Source organism: Schistocerca cancellata, chromosome 2 (assembly GCF_023864275.1).
Source record: "Schistocerca cancellata isolate TAMUIC-IGC-003103 chromosome 2, iqSchCanc2.1, whole genome shotgun sequence".
In the NCBI taxonomy this organism is placed as follows: domain Eukaryota; kingdom Metazoa; phylum Arthropoda; class Insecta; order Orthoptera; family Acrididae; genus Schistocerca; species Schistocerca cancellata.
Window position 1 is genome coordinate 492,028,874 of NC_064627.1, and position 5,247 is coordinate 492,034,120.

At 43.4% G+C, this 5,247-nt stretch overlaps 1 non-coding gene across 1 annotated transcript; it reads left to right on the top strand.

Annotated features, from left to right (window-relative positions):
- The first annotated feature begins 4,845 nt into the window (after nt 1-4,845).
- On the top strand, nt 4,846-4,919 carry Trnas-cga (transfer RNA serine (anticodon CGA)). Its single transcript has one exon. It is a non-coding gene; the product is annotated as a tRNA-Ser (tRNA).
- Nucleotides 4,920-5,247: the final 328 nt, after the last annotated feature.

The following is a 5,247-nucleotide window of genomic DNA, read 5'->3' on the forward strand; positions in this document are numbered from 1 at the left end:
AGACACCATCCATCCCATTCAACTGCTCTTCCAAGTCCTTTGCTGTCTCTGACAGAATTACAATGTCATCGGCGAACCTCAAAGTTTTTATTTCTTCTCCATGGATTTTAATACCTACTCCGAATTTTTCTTTTGTTTCCTTTACTGCTTGTTAAATATAAAGATTGAATAACATCGGCGATAGGCTACAACCCTGTCTTACTCCCTTCCCAACCACTGCTTCCCTTTCATGTCCCTCGACTCTTATAACTGCCATCTGGTTTCTGTACAAATTGTAAATAGCCTTTCGTTCCCTGTATTTTACCCCTGCCACCTTTAGAATTTGAAAGAGAGTATTCCAGTCAACATTGTCAAAAGCTTTCTCTAAGTCTACAAATGCTAAAAACGTAGGTTTGCCTTTCCTTAATCTTTCTTCTAAGATAAGTCGTAAGGTCAGTATTGCCTCACGTGTTCCAGTATTTCTACGGAATCCAAACTGATCTTCCCCGAGGTCGGCTTCTACTAGTTTTTCCATTCGTCTGTAAAGAATTCGTGTTAGTATTTTGCAGCTGTGGCTTATTAAACTGATAGTTCGGTAATTTTCACATCTGTCAGCACCTGCTTTCTTTGAGATTGGAATTATTATATTCTTCTTGAAGTCTGAGGGTATTTAGCCTGTTTCATACATATTGCTCACCAGATGGTAGAGTTTTGTCAGGACTGGCTCTCCCAAGGCCGTCAGTAGTTCTAATGGAATGTTGTCTACTCCCGGGGCCTTGTTTCGACTCAGGTCTTTCAGTGCTCTGTCAAACTCTTCACGCATTATCGTATCTCCCATTTCATCTTGATCTACATCCTCTTCCATTTCCATAATATTGTCCTCAAGTACATCGCCCTTGTATAGGCCCTCTATATGCTCCTTCCACCTTTCTGTTTCCCTTCTTTGCTTAGAACTGGGTTTCCATATGAGCTCTTGATGTTCATACAAGTGGTTCTCTTATCTCCAAAGGTCTCTTTAATTTTCCTGTAGGCAGTATCTATCTTACCCCTAGTGAGATAAGCCTCTACATCCTTACATTTTAGTATGTCGGAAAAATGTGGTTGAAATAGCTGTCTGGCGGTCCTGAGTTAGGTTTTTCTTGATTTCCTTAGTTGCATCGGTAGTCACACTTCGACAACGCTTAATACATTGAGCATAACAGCGAAATGGAAGCCCCTGTACAAAAATGCATGGTCATACAGCCGTGAGGCATCCAGGTTTGGTAATGAGGCATCAAAATATCTTCGGATAGTGTCTGGTATCTTAATTAGTTCTGTAACATATTAGCCATCAGTGTACGATTGGACGAAAGGACTTTTCCTAGTAAACTGCTAACCTTTACACTTTCAGACATAGGTTATGTCTTCAAAAATGATCGATTTATCATTCTACGCAGCATCCTAAGCATTCTGTAAGCGTAGACAGTGCGTCCGCTTTATCCTTCTGGCTAATGGGTTGCATTTTTTTAAATTACAGAATTTGGTCACTTATAGACCGTTTCGAACCTAAGACAAAGGTACTGTCGGTTTATTTTTATCTTCCAAGAACTTCTTCGTGCATTGGCTGAGGTCTGCCTTTGTTCGTTTGACATAACCCTCCTAGGTTGTGAATTCCGTTGTAGGACAGGAAATTTTGCAGCATTGATCAGTAGCCTGAAACTTTCCCTTTTCTGTATGGCGTCTTATGCGACGTTAAGTTTTCTCAAGTCCTTTCTTGTCTCTTCCAGCCGTCCCCCAGCATTTTTTAATTTGGAAATGAAATTTAAAACCTTCTTCGTTAGCCTGTTGTCATTCATTCTGTAAATATGAGGGTGAGTCAAATGAAAACCTTAAATTTGTAATAACAAATCGAAATTGCGCGCCGTTATCCTGTAAGTTGGTAAGCGTGCTACAAACAGCGTGCAGAATGGCCTGTAGGTGTCAGCATAGTGCAGATGCACACATACGGTCGCAGTATCAGTATAAAAATGGCCGCCCCACTTGCGACGTGCACCAGGGAAGGACAGCGGTTTGTTATTTGGTTTTTGCGTAGTGGAGGTGTAAAACTACTGAAACTCATCGACGAATGAAGGTTCAGTACGGTGATGCATGTTTGTCACAGCAGCAAGTCCACGAATAGAGTAGGAAGTGCGCAATGAGTTGTGACTCCACAGAACGTTCCAGCAGTTGAAGCCATAGTGAAGGAAAACCGCCGAGTGACACTGAATGACATTGCAGCATGTTTACAGATTAGTCATGAGTCAGCACACTACATTGTGCATGATGTGCTCCAGTTTCACAATGTGTCTGCAAGATGGGTGCCACGGCAGGTGACTCCTGAAATGATAGAACGACGTGTTGATGCTTGTGAAGAACTTCTTCGGCGCTTTGAACGAGAAGGTGATGGCTTTTGCAACATGACAATGCAAGGCCCCACACTGCCCTTTCATTGGGAAGCCCTCTTTTCAGAGGTGTAAAATGTGAGGTGTCTCAAACTAGTGAGTTCGTTTAGTTAACTCTTCAAGGTAATTGACGTTTCTGCAATCCCACTGTGGTTCAGGAAGTGTGGAAAAGGGCGTTAGTAGGTCGCCTGGAGTGCAGTCGTTAACCTCAGATTAATGTCGGTATTGGCACACCTAGCCTCGAAGGTAAGGAAAGTAGCGACTTGGAACGCTGGCTGCGAAGCTCTATGGCGAGCTATCACAGTGAGCGGGTACGATGAGCAAAACTCCTGATGGTACTATCCCCGATACCCGTAATATAAATTTACGGAGTGAGAAATTCATTGCTGGGAATCCAAGAGGACTCTTCAAATACTACGCCGAGTGTTCTGAACTTATTCCGAATATTGAGAGAAATTAATCCCCTTATATGCACGTCAGTAACGTGACGATTAGGCAGTGGACTTTAGTAAAACGAAACGGTATAATTTTACCAATGAAACTATTGAGAACACCAACAGTACGGCATTTCTAAACCATGATGCTGCAACTATGTTGTCGGTAATTTATTTCTCTCTCCGAATTTGTGTGTTTCCGATGTTGTTCAACTTCCGTTCATGCTAATAGCCCATTGACTGCGTCATTAGAGGATGTTCCTCGTCATGATAATATGGGCTAAGGAGGTGAGTGAAAATTTGTTGTTGACGTTAATGTGCATGTTCTGTTCGTGTCGGAAAGGTACAAGGTCGCGCGTGACAGTTGAATTCAAGTTCATTTAACTGAAGATGTTGCACTGTTTAGTTTGCGTCTTCCGTACACTCAGGCACCGAATCTGTCTATAACTAGAAACATCTTATACCGAAATATTGCCGATTTTGAGAGAGCCACACACCTCAGCAACAAAACGCCAGTTTTGGAAATCTCGGGCACATCGTTCAGCGGCTACGGGTTTCCTTCCCCTGCTGTTATTTCATTAACGATATATAATGTATAAGCAAGGGCAGAGTAGCGGTTCTATCCTTGGTTATCACGTTAACGGCAAGTGCTACTCGGTGTTAAGGTGCTCGTAGAACCTCGGCCGCAGCTGGGTGGTACGGAGAATGTTGGGGGAGGGTGGAGGGGGAAGGTGGGAGGGGAAGAGGGGAAGAGGGACGTCTCCTGACATGCTGCCTCGCTAAAGGCGTAAGATTAGTGTTCTATGTCAGGACGATTACCATATTTGTGCCATTCGAGAAGCAAAAAAATGGTTCAAATAGCTCTGAGCACTATGGGACTCAACATCTGAGGTCATCAGTCCCCTAGAACTTAGAACTACTTAAACCTAACTAATCTGAGGGCATCACACACATCCGTGCCCGACGCAGGATTCGAACCTACGACCGTAGCAGTCGCGCGGTTCCAGACTGAGCGCCTAGAACCGCTCGACCACTGCGGCCGGCTTCGAGTAGCAGTTGTAGTTTCAAAACTCCGGCACATGCAAAAGCATTTGCAACCTTCGCACAATAGGAAATACACCTTGCGTGCATGAGTAAGCACAGGCTATTTAGTGCTTATAATTCAACAGATGTGATCTTTGGCAGATACGACTGGAACCCGGAAACATTACGACAACTAGCCCGTCTCCTTGGAGACCATTCCAGCAGAGCTGTGCCAGTGAGAGGGGAAGCGGATAACTGGCTGCGACGGTTGTATTCTCTGGAGACCACCGAGGCCAGGCAGCACAAACACAACATCCTGGAGGAGGGACCGTCTCAGAATCTCCTGCTCGGCGACTCCTGTGGTAAGCTTCTAGATACTAGCATGTTTCCAGCAAACATTGCCACCACAAGGGCGTTGTAACAGAAACCATTGTCATTTTAGTTCTCACGAAAGACATGTAACTCTGAGAAAGTGCCAACTAATTAAAAGGCGTAGAGTGTCACAGTATGAAACCCAGAGAATATACAGAATATAGCACGCTCTTCTAAACTCAGAGTAGACACTACAGGTGTACCAATGGGGACACTATGAGTCCGCTCTTATTTTTCTTGTATGTAAATAATCTACCACGTTGGATGTAATTTACTCTCTGTCTTCATCTACAATTTTTACCCTCTGCAGTTCAAATACCATGAAGGTTATAACCTGATATCTTAACAGATACCCTACAATCCAGTCCTTCCTACTTCCGATGCAAGTATTACAATCAAGTCTAATGGAGAATTTCTAAAATAAATTTTTCTCGTAAATTAATAACTGGTTCCATTCTGGAAACATCCCCCCGGCTGTGGCTAAGCCATGTCTCCGCAATATCCTTTCTTTCAGGAGTGCTAGTTCTGCAAGGTTCGCAGGAGAGCTTCTGTAAAGTTTGGAAGGTAGGAGACTAGGTACTGGCAGAAGTAAAGCTGTGAGTACCGGGCGTGAGTCGTGCTTCGGTAGCTCAGTGGTAGAGCGCTTGCCCGCGAAAGGCAAAGGTCCCGAGTTCGAGTCTCGGTCGGGCACACAGTTTTAATCTGCCAGGAAGTTTAATAACTGGTTCTTTGCAACTCGACTGTCTCTGACTCAGACAAACATGACACATGCAATTCCGTATCGATCACAACATTAGAAGCAATACATGAGAATAAAGCAATACATCAAACCGAATATTTTTTATCTTTTTGCGTTTATATTGATAAGAGCCTGAACTGGAATTACATGTTAGAGGTTTTCTTAAACGTCTCAACTCGGCAATTTGAGAGTTTCGTATAATATCGTATTCTGAAGATGAAAACGTCCTATTTTCTCTCATTAATTTCTTTGGTAACATATTCTGGGGTATTTCGTCATT